Raw genomic sequence first — 19511 nt, 5'->3', positions numbered from 1 at the left:
GGTTCTCAGGAGCATCTGTAAAGTTTGGAAGGTAGGAGCCGAGATACTGGCAGAAGTAAAGCTGTGAGCACCAGGCGTGAGTCGTGCTTCGGTAGCTCAGATGGTACAGCACTTGCCCGCGAAAGGCAAAGGTCCCGAGTTCGAGTCTCGGTCGAGCACACAGTTTTAATCTGCCAGGAAGTTTCAGTATGTCTTCTTCTAAATATCTGTGCTTTTGATTTAAATGTATGACAGGTGTTTTGTAATCAATGACAGCTGTGTACGAGAAATTTTGTTAAGCTTGCTTAGGGCATTAATTGGTTATTGAGCCCCAGATAAAAGTACCTAGTTGCTTAATAGGTTAATTTGGTAGAGCTGTTTATTGAAAGCTGCTGTCTTGCTGGTCTCCTGTTAAACATCATTGTTTGGCTCTGAGCACTATGGGACTCAACTTCTGAGGTCATCAGTCCTCTAGAACTTAGAACTACTTAAACCTACCTAACCTAAGGACATCACACACATCCATGTCCGAGGCAGGATTCGAACCTGCGACCGTAGCGGTCTCGCGGTCATAAACAAAACTGCCCGCATCTCGGGGTCGTGCGGTAGCGTTCTCGCTTCACACGCCCGGGTTCCCGGGTTCGATTCCCAGCGGGGTCAGGGATTTTCTCTGCCTCGTGATGGCTGGGTGTTGTGTGATGTCCTTAGGTTAGTTAGGTTTAAGTAGTTCTAAGTTCTAGGGGACTGATGACCATAGATGTTAAGTCCCATAGTGCTCAGAGCCAACCATAAACAAAACACATGAAAAATTTACAATACATCAAATTGGCTCAAATTGGATACTCAAATAAATGCTGTGAAGGTGAAGTTATCCCAAAACTAGATTGTGACATTTATGACGAAGTGGTATGTGGAGACAATTCCTTGCAACTCAAATCTTAAGAGAAACACACAGCCAACCCAACATTAATTGCTGCTACAGTAGTGAGAACTCAGACAATGAACACCCAAGACAGAACAAAGTTATAAAAGACGATAACAGGCGCGCTCAGCTGAGCTCTGATTATCACCTAGCAAAATTGCCTGCTTTGCCGGTGCCACGGACGTACATTACCAAGCTGTCTTCTTAACTGCAAGGCCACGATCTGGCGTACCGGAGGCGATGGCTGGTTGCTTCGACGTCCCGTCGTGGTGACGATAATGTCACGAGTATAGCCCGAAACAAATTATCCTGGTCTGGTTGTTCCAGACTAAAGACTTCCTATCAGTACAAATGCGCATCTGAGGGAGACGAAGAAGACCCGCCACAGAATCACTGACGGTACAGTGATTCATTTTAACAAGCGAAGTCACACAGTAACTCCGATACAGTCAACTTTAGCCAAAACTGCTCAAGACAGACAACAAGGCCGCTTGTACGCAGAACGCTCAATTGCCAACTGTACTCGGCAAGTTACGCTGAAGTCGAAACTTCAGCAACTTCGTCAAACAGTTACAATTAAATAAAAGTTTATTAGACAGCCAACGGAAGGCAGGCTCTCCAGAGCAGCGAGAGCTCAGTCTTGTAACCTACTCCGACTGAAAGGCAAGAGCCGACTCTCTCAAGAGCACCCATACAAGCCAAACACGCTCCCGTGACAGTGGTCGTGGTTAGATGTTCCAATCAGCAACTCGAAAACCGGCGGAAAATTCCACTCTATTGTCGAAGCACCTACAATTTCACCAATGGAGATTCTTGGCGCCAATTTCTGCCCCGATTTTGCTACGTCACGGAGCTATGCCCTGAGCAAGCCAATCACAGTTACGATTTTGCAGAAAACGCGGGAATTTGCCCGCCAAGACTGCCTGGGAACACAAGTCATTCCCACACCTCACTGGTAGCCCGCCAGAAACGGTTTTCACTAAGTTTCTGCGAAGTAACGGAATCTCTAGCCCAGCCGCCCCTTCCCGCGCATCTGGGCGTGTCGCTCCCGCTCTTATGACAGTGTCGGCTTCTGGAAAGCATCCACTTGACTCCCTTACACCCTCACAGCGGAACTCGCCTGTCACCGGACCACCCGGGTGACGAGAGACGCTGCGTGGAAAGTCCGCGTGTGAAGGAATAGCAACTTTTCACCGCATGCAATTAGAGAGGAAAATCGAATTACTCAGAGTAAGATAGAAATATGAAAGGGGGCTTCTGCCACCTCTCAAAGGTCTCTAATTCAGTTTTCAGTGTAACGGCGGGTGTGTTTATAGTTAATGGTAGCTGTATATGAGAAATTCTCCTAAACTTCAGTGCATTTAGCAGATTGTGACTGTGTATTAAGTGATTACCGATTTAATTCGGTAAAACTGTTTGTTGGAGGCTGTTGTTTAACCTGCTTCCCTCCAGATATTATCGTTTGTTGTTTGTAAGAAAAACTATTCTTGGTGTCAATTAATGACAGGTGTTTTGGAAATTAATAGCAGCTGTGTTTGAGACATTCAGCTAACCTACCTGTGAACTTACCCCTGCAGCTGCCTAATCAGTCAACGTTGGTTGTTTGTTGAAGGTCTGTACACTGATATCTATTTGACGATAATTAATTAAAATCGTGACAACTGTTTCAACAGTATTTGTTTGGTTGTTTGGTATTGGACTTAATAAAATTTGTTTTGTTCGAAGTCTATTGAACGTTGTAGCAACCATGTTGGGACTCCATTCCTTCCATTTGGGGTTATCTCCTGAACCTTCCCACCCCAGTTTCTTCTATCAATTTATATTAATTTTGAGACAACTAAATATCTCGAAAACGTCGCTTCGCACAAGTAGCATATATGCTTCGACATCTGCGTGCCAACATTCGATAACCTGTAGTACCATAGTGAAATAGGAGAAAGAGCTCCATTGTCGAACATGAACGAGCTGTGTAGGCATTGGTTGTATGAACCGAGACCACTGTTGCCACTTAAACCACGTTGAGCGAAATGACACTATAGGAATATCAATATGACAACAGTGTGCATTTACAATCGCGGGGTGACGGTAAGGCTTCTTCTCGTAGGCATAAGATAGGAGCGTGAGAGATACAAATGAAGTATGGGAGCAAAAGTAGTTCTCTGGAAATTTTGAGAAAGCACACTATATTCATTTCTCTAGAACAAATAGAGTCAGGCCAACAATAATGTAGTGTAGTTATTGATGAAAACTTGAACTGGAAGAAGCATACCACTGAGCTTCTCAAAGTTCAGCTACGTTTACTCTTCGTATTGTAAGTAGGCTGTTTATGTTTTCTCTATGTAAGTAGGCTGTTTATGTTTTCTCTATGTAAGTAGGCTGTTTATGTTTTCTCTATGTAAGTAGGCTGTTTAGGTTTTTTTATTGGTAACGCCACCTCTGTATGAAAATCACTGGCTGTGCTGTGTGCAGTCTGTGGCTGCTTTGCGTTGTTGTAATACTCGCCATTGTAGTGTTAGGCAGCTGGCTGTGAACAGCGCGTAGCGTTGCGCAGTTGGAGGTGAGCCGCCAGCAGTGGTGGATGTGGGGAGAGAGATGGCGGAGTTTTGTAATTTGTCATGAACTGCTATATTTATACATGATGATATTAAGGTAAATACATTGTTTGTTCTCTATTAATATCTTTCATTTGCTAACTATCCCTATCAGTAGTTAGTGCCTTCAGTAGTTTGAATCTTTTATTTAGCTGGCAGTAGTGGCGCTCGCTGTATTACAGTAGCTTGAGCAGCGAAGATTTTTGTGAGGTAAGTGATTTGTGAAAGGTATAGTTTAATGTTAGTCAGGGCCATTCTTTTGTAGGGAATTGTGAAAGTCAGTGGACTACAGTGGGTCTGCCCTGTGATCAGCTACCTACCAATATTCTTCAAAACTTCGAATGACTCTGCTGTGGGTTTGCTCTGTTGTGGACCATTACCTGTATGCATGTCAAGAGTCAGCACTGTCTTTCCGTTGGAAGGATAACACTACTTCTTCAAGACTGCTTGGAAATCCACTACTTCCGTGTGCATTTTCTTCTACTGCTCAGACTTTGAGAAAAACACGATATTTTACCGTAATGAATGATCAGGACTGTCTTTATGGACTGTGAGAAAATTTTAGCTTTTGACCAACATTGTATCAATAAGTGTGTGCATTTGATTTCTTTGTTATTGTAATTATGAAAAATTTTATCAAATCACTATTGGCCACTGCCCAAAAAAAATTTGTAAAATTTTTGTGGGGAGCATGGGGGCTATGTAAGTAGGCTGTTTATGTTTTCTCTATGTAAGTAGGCTGTTTATGTTTTCTCTATGTAAGTAGGCTGTTTATGTTTTCTCTATGTAAGTAGGCTGTTTAGGTTTTTTTATTGGTAACGCCACCTCTGTATGAAAATCACTGGCTGTGCTGTGTGCAGTCTGTGGCTGCTTTGCATTGTTGTAATACTCGCCATTGTAGTGTTAGGCAGCTGGCTGTGAACAGCGCGTAGCGTTGCGCAGTTGGAGGTGAGCCGCCAGCAGTGGTGGATGTGGGGAGAGAGATGGCGGAGTTTTGAAATTTGTCATGAACTGCTATATTTATACATGATGATATTAAGGTAAATACATTGTTTGTTCTCTATTAATATCTTTCATTTGCTAACTATCCCTATCAGTAGTTAGTGCCTTCAGTAGTTTGAATCTTTTATTTAGCTGGCAGTAGTGGCGCTCGCTGTATTACAGTAGCTTGAGCAGCGAAGATTTTTGTGAGGTAAGTGATTTGTGAAAGGTATAGTTTAATGTTAGTCAGGGCCATTCTTTTGTAGGGAATTGTGAAAGTCAGATTGCGTTGCGCTAACAAAATATTGTGTGTCAGTTTAAGCACAGTCTTGTATAAATTGTTCAAAGGGGACGTTTCAGTATCATTCCTAGTCTTGGAAACAAAAGAATCCATCTCTTTAATTTTGCATATTTCCAGTCAATAATGTCTTATGGAATAATTTTCTGTGGTAACTAACCACTTAGAAAGAAAGTACAGTACTGATTTCACAAAAGCGATCAGTATGGATATAATATGAAGTTCAGCCGCGATCGTCAGGTAGAATATTTCTAGTCATTACCTCTCAGTGATGTGAACATTCGCCAGCAGCGACTCGTAGATCCTCTGCTACGATTACGCAAGTACCTTAGTGACAGGCATGTCGCCGAAGAGATGTTTAATTGAAACTCCTGCACCAGGCCTTTGATCCAAGTTCGGATGTTGCTCTACATCGCTAGAATAGCACAAGATGAAAAAATCTCGCCCTTGCTCTCACAAGCGAAACTTCCCCTCGCACCCCCTCCACCCCCTACGCCACTCCCGCCCCCCTAAAAGTTAGAGGCAAGATAGTCCATTGAATAGATCATCAGAAATTGAACACAGATCAGGCATTAAAACAGCAAAAAGTTGTACTGGACTAGGGAAAAAAGAAGCAAAACAGAAAGAGTGAACGGTGCAACATCAACATGTGCAACGTCGAGTGACTTTGAATGACCATTGCGTTGTGGTCACGGTGTCGGATTGCAAAGGAGGAGATCGGGATTAAAATCTCCCTCGTACCCCACTTTCTTTCACAAAATTATGAACTATTTGTCCGGTGATTGACGTGTCTGTTCGCTGCATTCAAATTTGTGTGTGTATAATGGTGTAACGCCCGTTTGCAACAGCGGCGTGTGTAGAAGGGACATCCAGACTTACGTACCTCCTATTTGTTGTACACAAGTACCACATGTTATGCCTCTTGCGCACCATTTAGGAAGTTTTGACTCTTGCGTTCCTTCGTTGTAACATAGTTCACAACCGTTTATTTTTTGTTTTCATTTCTGTGAGTGCTGTATGAGGCATCTCGCCTGCTCTCACTATTCATGACATTTACTTGCGACGGTGAGATATTCTTACTACATGGATCATATTCTGTAACCAGTGTATGGTATGATAATTGCCAAGACTACAGAAGGAGAACAGACACGTCAATGACCGAACGGAAAGTTCATAAATTTGTGAAAAAAATGGGGCAATAGGGAGGTCTGAACACGGACCTCACCCTTAGCAGTCTAGCACCGCGGCCACACAACTTCTTGCAAGTCCCTCCATCTTGCGCATATTGAGCTTGCACCTTGCACTGTTTGTATTTTGCTTCTTTTTCCGCAGTACAGTCCAACTTCTTCTTGTTTTCATGCTTGATCTGTGTTCAGTTTTTGACCGGTTATCCACTAGGCCATTCTGCAGCTAAATCTGAGAGGGGTGCGATGGGGACTTTCCCTTGTGACAAGGCTATGAAAACTGTCTACAGAGGTATCGAACATAGACCCTGATTTGAGGAAGAAATATCAAAGAATGTACGTTTCGAGCACAGCATTCTGTGGTAGTGAGTCATGAATTGCAGGAAAACCAGAATCAAAGTGTTTGAGATGTTGTGCTACAGAAGAATGTTGAAAATAAGGTGGACGGATAAAGAATGGGAAGGTTCTCTGCAGAATCAGCGAAGATAGTAACATACGGAAAACACTGATAACAAGAAGCGACAGGATGGTAGGTAGCCTTAGAGGTTCGCTTCGAGTCGATCCATCGCTGCTTGCGTATCTTTGGTTGGCTGTCGCGATGAGGCTAGATGACGCTCCAGGACCGGGGAGGTAGGCTAAGGTCGCCAGCACACGGGAGGGGGCAGCTAGTGTTGACGTGCACGCAGAAGGGATGTCCAGCGTCACGAGACATAGCGCTTCGGCACACGGGACGAGCTGCTCAACGTGATTTTGCCCTCTCAGCATTCTCCATCGGAACTGTCAGCTCTATTTGGCTCGCAAACAATACAGTTTCTCATTAGGTTACCTTCCATTGAGAAAGCTGTTGCACTCAGCGACTGTTATATTGACTTCTAAATAATAGATTTCATCTATCAGTCGTCCTTTTTTAATTTTTTATTGGCAGAACTGGATTTCATCTGGAAACTAGCCAATCTCAGTGCACTATCGTTTTTGATCAATGCATGTAATGCCTGTTTGAACTGTGGATGAAGCCCGACCGACAGGCATTACATGCATTGATCAAAAACGATAGTGCACTGAGAATGGCTAGTTTCTAGATGAAATCTAGATCTGCCAATAAAAAATTAAAAAAGTACGACTGGTAGCTGAAATCTATTATTTAGAAGTCAATACAGTTTCTTCGCGAAAACTGAAGCGTGTAAAATTCCTATGTTAGCTCCATTAAAATGCACATTTCCTCCCTTTTTCATATGTGAGTCGTGTTGTTTGTTCTGTCTGCGGTATACATAAATAAAAACTTCAATATCTGTGGACTTGTAATAAAACAAAAAACACGTGAGTAAAATCACTTTTCTTTTCTTACAGGAATGAACGGGCACAGTTCGGTTCAGGCTGGATGGAGACAAGGTGGGCAGGGGTCGAAAACCGAGGCCTGGCCACGATGCCCCCCCCCCCCCCCCCCGTCACTATGCGGGCCACTCAAAGGGACGTGATACTAGGTTGGCTTTCTAATTTCATGTTTTTAATATTTTTACACATTTGTTTCTTTCTTTTTATTGTTATTTGTTTCATGAAAAGAAAACTTGATGGATATAAATTCGACAAGTCCGGGACTCAAAAGCAAATACACTCCTGGAAATGGAAAAAAGAACACATTGACACCGGTGTGTCAGACCCACCATACTTGCTCCGGACACTGCGAGAGGGCTGTACAAGCAATGATCACACGCACGGCACAGCGGACACACCAGGAACCGCGGTGTTGGCCGTCGAATGGCGCTAGCTGCGCAGCATTTGTGCTCCGCCGCCGTCAGTGTCAGCCAGTTTGCCGTGGCATACGGAGCTCCATCGCAGTCTTTAACACTGGTAGCATGCCGCGACAGCGTGGACGTGAACCGTATGTGCAGTTGACGGACTTTGAGCGAGGGCGTATAGTGGGCATGCGGGAGGCCGGGTGGACGTACCGCCGAATTGCTCAACACGTGGGGCGTGAGGTCTCCACAGTACATCGATGTTGTCGCCAGTGGTCGGCGGAAGGTGCACGTGCCCGTCGACCTGGGACCGGACCGCAGCGACGCACGGATGCACGCCAAGACCGTAGGATCCTACGCAGTGCCATAGGGGACCGCACCGCCACTTCCCAGCAAATTAGGGACACTGTTGCTCCTGGGGTATCGGCGAGGACCATTCGCAACCGTCTCCATGAAGCTGGGCTACGGTTCCGCACACCGTTAGGCCGTCTTCCGCTCAAGCCCCAACATCGTGCAGCCCGCCTCCAGTGGTGTCGCGACAGGCGTGAATGGAGGGACGAATGGAGACGTGTCGTCTTCAGCGATGAGAGTCGCTTCTGCCTTGGTGCCAATGATGATCGTACGCGTGTTTGGCGCCGTGCAGGTGAGCGCCACAATCAGGACTGCATACGACCGAGGCACACAGGGCCAACACCCGGCATCATGGTGTGGGGAGCGATCTCCTACACTGGCCGTACACCACTGGTGATCGTCGAGGGGACACTGAATAGTGCACGGTACATCCAAACCGTCATCGAACCCATCGTTCTACCATTCCTAGACCGGCAAGGGAACTTGCTGTTCCAACAGGACAATGCACGTCCGCATGTATCCCGTGCCACCCAACGTGCTCTAGAAGGTGTAAGTCAACTACCCTGGCCAGCAAGATCTCCGGATCTGTCCCCCATTGATCATGTTTGGGACTGGATGAAGCGTCGTCTCACGCGGTCTGCACGTCCAGCACGAACGCTGGTCCAACTGAGGCGCCAGGTGGAAATGGCATGGCAAGCCGTTCCACAGGACTACATCCAGCATCTCTACGATCGTCTCCATGGGAGAATAGCAGCCTGCATTGCTGCGAAAGGTGGATATACACTGTACTAGTGCCGACATTGTGCATCCTCTGTTGCCTGTGTCTATGTGCCTGTGGTTCTGTCAGTGTGATCATGTGATGTATCTGACCCCAGGAATGTGTCAATAAAGTTTCCCCTTCCTGGGACAATGAATTCACGGTGTTCTTATTTCAGTTTCCAGGAGTGTAATTTTTTTCTCTAGGAAGGACGCAGTGAGAGATGGCTCCAGAAACAGGGAAAAAAAGCAAAACTACCCAATTCCTTGACGAATTTCCAAATAAAGCATGATAACGTGGAAGCCTCTGCCACTTCCAATGAGCATTCATCCTATATCAGCGAAAAACGACGGGATCGGGACTGTAGTCACACCCGACTGGAAAGGACCGAACACAGAAGAAGGTCAACTGAGAAAGCAGAAAAAGAAAAAGACCGAACACAGAAGAAGTTCAACTGAGAAAGCAGCTTCAGCTGATGGGTTTAGGAAAGCCAGTTGGCGGAAAATCCGGAGCCAGTGTTCTCATCCACAAGAGACATCAGCTTGATGACATGTGTCCCAGCGACCAGTCGGCTAAGACCAATGGGTTGGCGGGATCGGATTGTGAATGACCCTACACCACGGAGAGGCGACTTCCGTTGGGAGGATAGGAAGACTAACCTGAAACCACACTGCTTTCCAGGATACCAATGACAGGGCCATTTAAGCTGGGGAGAGGGATGAATGTATTCCCCAACGAGAAAGCAAGGATCTTGTGGTAAGGTGTGTCACATATAAAACGTCAGCTGCCAGAAAACTTATTATAGTATAAAATTCACTTACGCGCCGCAATTTAGGCTGTGTCCTATGTGAGCGACAGAAGGGAGCGACAGTGCGCGACAGCTTCAGGCTACAAAACACAGCCGCAGGTGTAGTTACGGAAGTGTCCTACGTTTGCGACACCTGTGTCGCTGCCTGACTCCCGCCGCAACTGGTAACGTTTGAATTCAAACGTGTTTGAATCTTGCCGCTGCAGCACGCGCGGCACGGAGCGACAGCCACTGGTCTTCTTGGCAAAACAGTGGAATGGACGCGACGGCAGCTATGACTTACTTAACATCCGATTTTAAGAAAACTATTCGGTGAAAAAATTTGATTCTTACGCAACCTCTAGCTTGATATCCTTAAATGATAAAGGTCACAATTTATTTTCGTTATTCGTCATAGTTACCGTGCTGCACGAAACAGAGTACATGTCTGCACGAAATTTTTAGGAATTTGCAGAGGTAAAATCACATTGTGTAGACTTCCTGTATAGTTCATTTAAGGCCATACATTATTGCGTAAGAAATGTAACCAATATATCTAAATTGTATTTAAAGGCCGGAATGATATCTCTTTTCATTCTTGGGACATTGTTTGTTATATCTGCAGACGGGTCGTTCGCGGCGCGTTCGAATCTTTCCTGCACTTCGGGAATCAAGCGGTCGTAATAATCGTACCTCATAAAAGGTTCAAGATATCGAAACGACGAATTTTGGAAATGACAGTACGCAGAAAGGACTATTTTATCGTGTGATTAACTCTCGACACGTTTCTGTAAACGCATGAGCAGAGCGGAAACAAGACTCCCTATAACTTACACTATGAGGTTTTGTGCAAATTTTCATAGCCAAACAAAGAGAGAGAAACTAAACGGGGTATCAAAGTGACCAGCATGAGGTCTAGTTGGGCATGAAAATATTTAACTGCTTGAAAGTAATCAGGGTAATGAACGAAAATTTTATTAATAAGCTGAGGAAAAATTGAAATATTTCACGAAAAGCTGCTGTAAATGAAGTGTCAAAAACGTCATCTGTTCAAGACCTAGCTATTTTGCACATAAAAAGATAGATTGGTGCGGTATTTAAATGTCAAAAAGGCTTCCTTTGGATCAAGCTCGTCAGGAAGGGAAACGAGGAGTCAGTAAGATCATGGTTTCTGAATAAAATTTGAAATTCAAAAATGGGAGAAATCAGTCAAATATTTTATGAAATGATTTGTGTAAAGGAAATAAGTATATCAATGAAACGTTCTACGTGCCTTTGAATGATGCTCGAAATCATGAACAGAGTATGAGGTGCACCAAATGTTTCCCTAATATTTTTTATTTCATACTTTTAGACAAATCATTACACAAAATGTTTGACTTCCTTTTCAAAAATTTTGTAAGCTTTACTTTTACAGACTATTTAGAGTAACTGAAACGCTTGCCCTTAACGCTGACAGCTGATGAACTAAGTTCGCAACGTCAGATATCCGTAAAATTTCATGGTTCGTTGTAATTTATTAGGAATTAAATGTGTGTGATGTACTGGGATAGGTGTGAAGATCAAGTTCTTTGACAAGACCTTAAAAGTATACTTAGCGATGCAGTGTAAACAGTATACATAATACTTACTGTACAAAATCGTAATTGAGTCAGTAAAAATAAAAGAACAGCTGGGAATCATACCCAGGACCTCATCCTCACACATAACTATGAACTATATATGCTAACCCTACACCACAGCTACTTATTGTTCGCTCATGTGCTTATCTTTGTATTTAGTGTAGTTAGTCATGTAATAGTCATTCCTCTGCATTTATTGGATGTTAAAAGTTCTTGATCATGTAAAAAAAAAAAAACGTTCGTGAGATAGTCGAATGCTCCTCTGCTCATTCACGTGTATTCGAAGAACTTGTCTGGTGATCTTCGTAGTTGATGATACTTATGAAATTCTCCACGGAGATTCCTCCACTTGTAAATTTCATGCACAGCATTCCTTTTCGCTTTGTTTTCTTAAGTAAACCTAATTCTGTAGCCTTACTCTGCAGCTACAGTATTCTACGAGGGCGGTTCAGAAAGTAACCTCCGATTGATCACAGTGCGGGTTGTGGGGGGAGTAGCGACGCCATCTGTGCGTTCACGCACTCAACAGGTCAGTCGGCATCAAGCCGTGGTCGAGTGAACGTCGTACCTGCGCTAGTTTAGTTTTTGTGGCAGTTTGAAATGTGTGCTGCAATAGAAAACCCCGCCAAATGTGAAGTGCGTGCTGTCATAAGGTTTTTTACAGCCAAAGGATATTCTGCAGCAGCTATTCATCGTGAGCTTTGTGCCGTGTACGGACCAAGAGTTATGAGTGAAGGAGTTGTCCGTGAATGGGTACGTTTATTTAAAAGTGGACGAGAAAACGTTCATGATGAAGAGAGGAGTGGTAGACCATCATTGGTGACTGACGAACTCGTTCAGACAGTTGATGCAAAAGTTCGTGAAAATCGACGTTTCTCAATGTCGGAGTTGTCTACTGGTTTTCCATAGATTTCTAAGACTCTCTTGTACGAGATAGTGACAGCAAGATTGGGTTACCGTAAGTTCTGTACACGATGGGTGCCCAAAATTCTTACCGACCACCACAAAACTCAAAGAATGGCCTCTGCATTAGACTTTCTGTCACGTTATGAGGATGAAGGAGAACCATTGTTAAACAGAATCGTGACCGGTGACGAATCCTGGATTAAGTACGTGAACCCTGAGACAAAAGAACAATCAAAGATGTGGGCACATTCAAATTCGCCTACGAAACTAAGAAAAGCCTCGCAAGATTTTTCTGCCAGAAAACTGATGGCAACGGTGTTTTGGGATGCCAAAGGGGTGTTGTTGGTTGAATTCATGGAACGTGGTACGACCATTAATCAAGACGTGTACTGTGAAACAATAAAAAAGTTACGACGGGCTATACAGAACAAACGCCGTGGTATGCTGACTTCTGGTATCGTTTTTTTGCACGATAACGCCCGTCCTCACTCTGCTCGCAGAACAACGGGCCTTCTTGAGTCCTTCAAGTGGGACGTTATCAACCATCCACCTTACAGTGCAGACCTGGCGCCAAGTGATTATCACCTCTTCATGCATTTGAAGAAATGGCTCGGGTCACAGCGGTTTGATGACGACGAAGAGCTCAAAGATGCGGTCACAGGCTGGCTCCAGGCACAAGCGGGTGATTTTTATGCAGAAGGAATTTCAAAGCTTGTGAAGAGATACGATAAGTGCCTCAATCGCTATGGAGACTATGTAGAAAAATAGTGCAAAGATGTAGTTGTAAGATGTATATATTAAAATATTTTTATTTAACTTGGTGTAATTTTTTAAATCAACTGGAGGTTACTTTCTGAATGGCCCTCGTATATGTTAAGGACGCCGTTGGCTCTAAGCAGCCATTGTAGCGCGACGTGGTCGCTCGCACGCAGCACACCCAAGGTTTTCGCCCAATGGTGCCGCTTGTCGCTGGAGTGTCGCGTATCCAGAAGTCGCTCGCTGTCGCTCACTTCTGTCGCTCACGTGGGACACGGCCGTAGAGTCGATCCGTGGGCATGTAGAGTCAGACTGGCGGGTGAGAGACACGTAAATAAGCGAGGCGTAAGAGAATGAGTTGCTCTAGTCCAGGCTGTATCTTTGATAGCAGAGATTTTGGATTTTATCTTATAATATTCTATAGGCTTTAATTTACATTTCATTATAACAAATCATAACAAGAACGACAGGTTTTTCATGAATCTTAGCTTTAAAATGGCTTACTCTGATAACAGGTGAGTTACAATGCGACATTCAACTATATACGGCCCGCATCTCGTGGTCATGCGGTAGTGTTCTCGCTTCCCACGCCCGGGTTCCCGGGTTCGATTCCCGTTGGGGTCAGGGATTGTCTCTGCCTCGTGATGGCTGGGCGTTGTGTGATGTCCTTAGGTTAGTTAGGTTTAAGTAGTTCTAAGTTCTAGGGGACTGATGACCATAGATGTTAAGTCCCATAGTGCTCAGAGCCATTTGAACCATTTTTTCAACTATATACGAAAATTCTTTCACCACCAATATGATGTTCTTCGTATTTTTATTACAACAAATCCTACCAATAACGATTCATTCTCGATATGGGCGACTACTTAGAAGCAGCATTTATTCATGGGGTACAAGGTTCAACATAAAACCCATCAAATATAGGCTTCTTCTGAACAAGGCGAGTAGAACACGCCTTCTTGCGAACTGCGATCCTCAAGCTTTCTTTTTGTGGCGTAGGGAGCATTCCTGCTTCCTGTTGGTTCTACCTTATGTGACACGTCGCCGACACATCTCAGAATTTATCTTGTGTTTCACGTGACGAAATGGTTCCTCAACGTGACATAGCGGGAAGTGACGTCACAAAACTTGTACAGCGCTACGTCAACTTTAGCTGCCTCTCTCCGTGTGCCGACGGCTTAAGCGAGGGAGAACTGCCGTGGCAGCAGTGAGGTGAGATCACCGAGCTTTGCTGGTCGGGTCGGGTTGACAGAGGAGATAGAGAAGATCCAAAGAAGAGCCGCGCGTTTCTTCACGGGGTTATTTGGTAAGCGTGATAGCGCTATGGAGATGTTTAGCAAACTCAAGTGGCAGACTCTGCAAGAAAGGCGCTCTGCATCGCGGTGTAGCTCGCTGTCCAGATTTCGAGAGGATGCGTTTCTGGGTGAGGTATCGAATATATTGCTTCCCCCTACTTATACCTCCCGAGGAGATCATGAATGTAAAATTAGAGACATTCGAGCGCGCACGGAGGCTTTCCGGCAGTTGTTGTTCCCGCGAACCATACGCGACTGGAACAGGAAAGGGAGGTAACGACAGTGGCACGTAAAGTGCCCTCCGCCACACACCGATGGGTGGCTTGCGGAGTATAAATGTAGATGTAGATGTAGATTACGAGGAAGTGTGCGCCGCTGGGCGTGCTGCGCGCCGGTGGTAGCTCAGCGGGCTGTTACACTATAGTTCAATTCTTTTATCTTGGCGGTTCGCGCACGCCCGCCCAGACGCGGGAGATTGCTGCGTTGCCAGTTGCACACGACGCACGCGCGAATAGAAGCAGCGCCATAGTATAGCATAGTTCGCAAGCTTACGTTTAGGGGGGAGCACGCAATTCATGAAGTAAAGCCACCACGGCCGCATTAACCCTTTCGCTGCTACAAAGACGTGCTCCCTGCATTCCGCGCTGTACGCGATTTTGTCACTGCACTGCTCGCCTGTGCAGACACATCGTGTTCCGACTGCTTGGACACTCTTATCATTCGATTCCACAAAAACTATTTAGCCCAAAAATTAGATTTTTACATGTCTTCTTGACTGATACCTCCCCCCCCCCCCCCACAAATGACTTAATTTTGTCTCGATGTTCAATGCAGTTATTATGCAGCATTAAATATAGTAAACCATTGCACGAAATTTTGAAGAGTTTGCAGAGGTAAAAGTCCATAGAGTATACTTTCCGAATGGTCGATTTTAGTTGCCACGATGTTGAGAATGAAATGTGGACAAGATACCTATATTTCATATAAAATTACTACATGTAATGCTGCATAATAACTGCGTTGAACATCGAAACAAAATTAAGTCATTTATGGGGGGATGTTATCAGTCAAGAAGACGTGTAAAAATCAAATTTTTGGGCCAAATAGTTTTTGTGAAATCGAATGATAAGTGTGTCAAAGCAGTGGGAACACCATGTGTCTGCACAGGCGAGCAGTGCAGTGATGACAAAATCGCGCACAGCGCGGAATGCGGGGAGCACGTGTCTGCAGCAGCAAAAGGGTTAATGAAGAGACAAAGCACTAGAAATTTCAAAAAAATTGCATTCAAACGAACGTAATTCGTGAAGTAAGGCACTTCGATATTGTTTTTAAATAATGAAAATATTAAGCAGTGGACAAGGTTTGAACTCATAACCTTTCACTTAGAAGCCTAACACCTTCACCGTTACGCTAACGCAGCTCGTCTGACGACCAAATGCCATGAGGACTATAACACCTCACGCAAAATACTGTTGGTATGACTAAGAATTACTTACGCTTCGGCGAAGTACAATAGGAAATAAACAATTACTGCTGTTCTTTATTGCGAAAAAGCGGTTCGTGAAATTGATACAAGCACCTTTCCTTGCTATCGCCTGAATTAGGAGTCTTATTGCTTGTTTGGTTTAATTAATTAATAGAATATGAAGCAATTGGTATAAAGAATGCTTTTTACAAACTTTCTATAGAAGAATGTTTGCTATCAAGACATTGCTTTTGTTCTATTACTTTATTTATGACTCAACGTTTCTAAAACTGAAGACACTCGTCCATGCTCTGCACTGCAGTCGAGATCTGGCAACGTCGTTCTCTGTTCATTGGCTGACTGTGTTTTGTGACGTCAGATGCGCAGAACGAACCTAAAATCGGCCGCCAACATAAGTGACGCGCACTTTACATTACGTTACATAAATACTTGTTCCACACATCATGAATACGACATTTCATAATGATGTGGAACGTATCAGTTTAGCATAAGTTTTCTTAGAATCATACGATTTTGGACGTGTGTAATATTTCTGAAACTAATAAACATATACAATAAAATTTGTTTTTTTATGAACGGGATCTCAAAAAAAATTTTTCATACCTTTTCATACGTGTCAATATGACCCCTTGAGATGCACGGCATGTGTCAATGCGGTATTCAAACTGTTCCCATACTGCAGCGAGCATGTCTTGAGTTACAGCCTGCAGAACTGCTGGTACGCGATGTCTCAGTTCATTCACTGTTGTTGGTAACGGAGGCACATAAACGGAGTCTCACATACAGTCAGGTCCGGTGACCTTGGAGGACACTAATGTAAGGCTGAATCATTGGTCCAGTGCGACTGATACATCGTTCAGTAATCCTCTGATTTAAAAATTCCCGCACTTTCAGATACAAGTGTTGCGGTGCCCCATCATGTTGGTCAATGAAGGCATTCGAATCAGTCTCCAACTGTGGGAAAAGAAAGTCCTCAAGCATTTCGGCAGATGTGCTTGCGCTTCCTGTAACACTGTTCTCTGTAAAGAAAAATGGACCATACATCTAGTACTGTGAAACTGCAAAAAACATATTAAATTTGGGAGAGTTCCTCTCATGTCGCAAAACTTTGTGTGGTTGTTCAGTACCCCATATTCTCGCATTACGACGGTTCAACTTTTCATTTAAATGGAATGTTGCCTCGTCACTAAACACTAATCGTGGAAGAAAGTTTGCCAAGAACGAAATTACAGAACTCCACGCGTTGTTGCTTTCACCTTCACCAAGAGCTTGCAGTAGCTGAATTTTGTACGGTTTCGGGTGTAAACATCGACGAAGCACTTCCCAGATGGACACCCGGGACGTGTTGGGCTGGCTGTCGAGCTGCACGGCGAACGGATTTCTGCGGACTCCGTGTGAAACTATGCGTTGGACGTCTTTGTCAGACACTCGGAGGCGGCCCGGCGATTTGCTTTTACACAAACAACCTATTTCTCGGAACTCTTCATGCCATCGTCTAACGCTCTGGGCTGTAGGAGGATCCACACCATACGTAGTACGAAAATCGCGCTGAACAGTTATTAGTGACGGGCACTTCGGAAAACTTAGAAGATAAAACGCTTTCTGCTGTCCCGACACCATTTGTAATAGAACTGATGTGGGCGCACACGACCTGGAATCGCGTAAAACTCGAGAGTTTGCTGTTTCCAGCAGTACCTTGTTCACGCAGATATGTAAAATTACATAATAGCCATGATTTATTAAATCGGATGATTCTTTCTGATACACCATTTATATATATGTTACAGTTACTACTTCGTATCTAAAACGCCATCTATTGAGTAGAAGGAGTTGTCGTTCAGAAATTCTTTAAATTTGTTTTTAAATGTTTGTTGGTTATCTGTCAGGCTTTTAGTGCAGTTTGGCAAACGACCAAAGATTTTTGTGGCAGCAAAATTCACCCCTTCCTGCGCCAAAGTCAGATTTAACCCAGAATAGTGAACATCGTCTTTTCTTCTAGTGTTGTAGCTATGCACTTTGCTATTAATTTTCAATTGGCATGGGTTATTAATAACAAATTTTAAAAGTGAATATATGTATTTCGGAGGTACTATGAATGTACCGAGTTACTTAAGTAAATGTCTGCAAGGTGATCTTGACTGGACTCCAGCTATTATTCTGATTACACGCTTTTGGGCGATAAAAAAATGGAAATGTCGTGTGGCTAGGGCCTCCCGTCGGGTAGACCGTTCGCCTGGTGCAGGTCTTTCGATTTGACGCCACTTTGGCGACCTGCGCGTCGATTAGGATGAAATGATGATGATTAGGACAACACAACACCCAGTCCCTGAGCGGAGAAAATTTCCGACCCAGCCGGGAATCGAACCCGGGCCCTTAGGATTGACAGTCTGTCACGCTGACCACTTTTTTTTTTTTTTTTTATAAAACCTTTATTAAAAAAAACAATGTTACACATTGCAAATACATTCTAAGTTAAACATACATGTAGTTATTTAAACAAAGCGGTTTGATCATTTCAATTGCGCTGACATTAAGGAAAGACAACAGAAGATTGTGTTACTGACTAAATCACCAGAAGAATTAAATTAAACATAAATACTTGAGAATGGCGGAAAGGAGATATATAATAAAGTTGACTAGCCTTCCAACTACACTTTCTGGACATTAAGTGTATCTAAGTATTTGAAGTGATCAGATCTGTATAATCAGTCTTTTCACTGCAAAAATGAACAGCGCAATGTGCCAGCCATTGAATATGGTTTTAACCAATCGATAAGGAGATTTCTATAAAAACTGTCTATTTCCAAATTTCTAGTATAAGCCAATAATGTACCTTTCATGTTTTGTGTTTGGCACTATTAGACACACAATCTCAATGTCACATAAGTTCTGTACATTAGCTTAGAAATTTCAAAAAACTACTCTCTGAAATAGAGAAAGCACACATCATAAATATACTGTAAAATCTTAAAAATAGTATCCTTAAGGTAACTACAATACATCACTGTCAACACAGTCTTCTTTTTTATATTAACCAATGCCCATTCTTTCAAATACAATTTTTAGCATATTACCGAACTTTTTCTTGTGATTCGAATAGCTTCTAATTTTGTGGAACTCACACAGCATGTGTACCTTGAACTCTATGATGCTATCGGATCCTAATTTGTTAAGGACGTAGTTAACAAAATTTCCCAGCAACCAGTACACAGCGTTATTTTTTGCTTCTGGGAAATAGCGTGCTTCAGGCCTGTGTATCAATGACAGCGATATATACTCAGGGGATGTTCTTGTAATCAGAGCTATTTGCTCCCGGATCCACTTCCAACTATTCATGTGACCACTGCAAGTACATCTATGAATTACTGTGTCAACTAGATGGCATTGTTGACATAAATTTGTTTCACAGAGTCCGATTTCGTGCAGTCTTTCATTGGTGCTAACTATGTTGTTAACTGTCTTGTACCATGACGTTTTTATATTAGACGTGAGCACATTAGAACTAATGTTTTTCCAAATCTCAGTCCACTCAATGTTTGGAAACTGTCGTTCTATTTTGTTTCTTCCTTCGCTTTTCTTTCGAAAAAATGGCTCTGAGCACTATGGGACTCAACTGCTGAGGTCATTAGTCCCCTAGAACTTAGAACTAGTTAAACCTAACTAACCTAAGGACATCACAAACATCCATGCCCGAGGCAGGATTCGAACCTGCGACCGTGGCGGTCTTGCGGTTCCTGGCTGCAGCGCCTTTAACCGCACGGCCTTTTCTTTCGTTCCCGCATTATGGCTCTCGATGTTAAGTGTCGGGACTGCCTGAGTTCGACACTGACATAACTAAACTCAACATAGAAAATCCTCACGTG

This window comes from Schistocerca americana, chromosome 6 (genome assembly GCF_021461395.2).
Source record: "Schistocerca americana isolate TAMUIC-IGC-003095 chromosome 6, iqSchAmer2.1, whole genome shotgun sequence".
Taxonomy (NCBI): domain Eukaryota; kingdom Metazoa; phylum Arthropoda; class Insecta; order Orthoptera; family Acrididae; genus Schistocerca; species Schistocerca americana.
The sequence above is the reverse complement of the archived record's forward strand: the minus strand, read 5'-3'. Positions refer to the sequence as shown.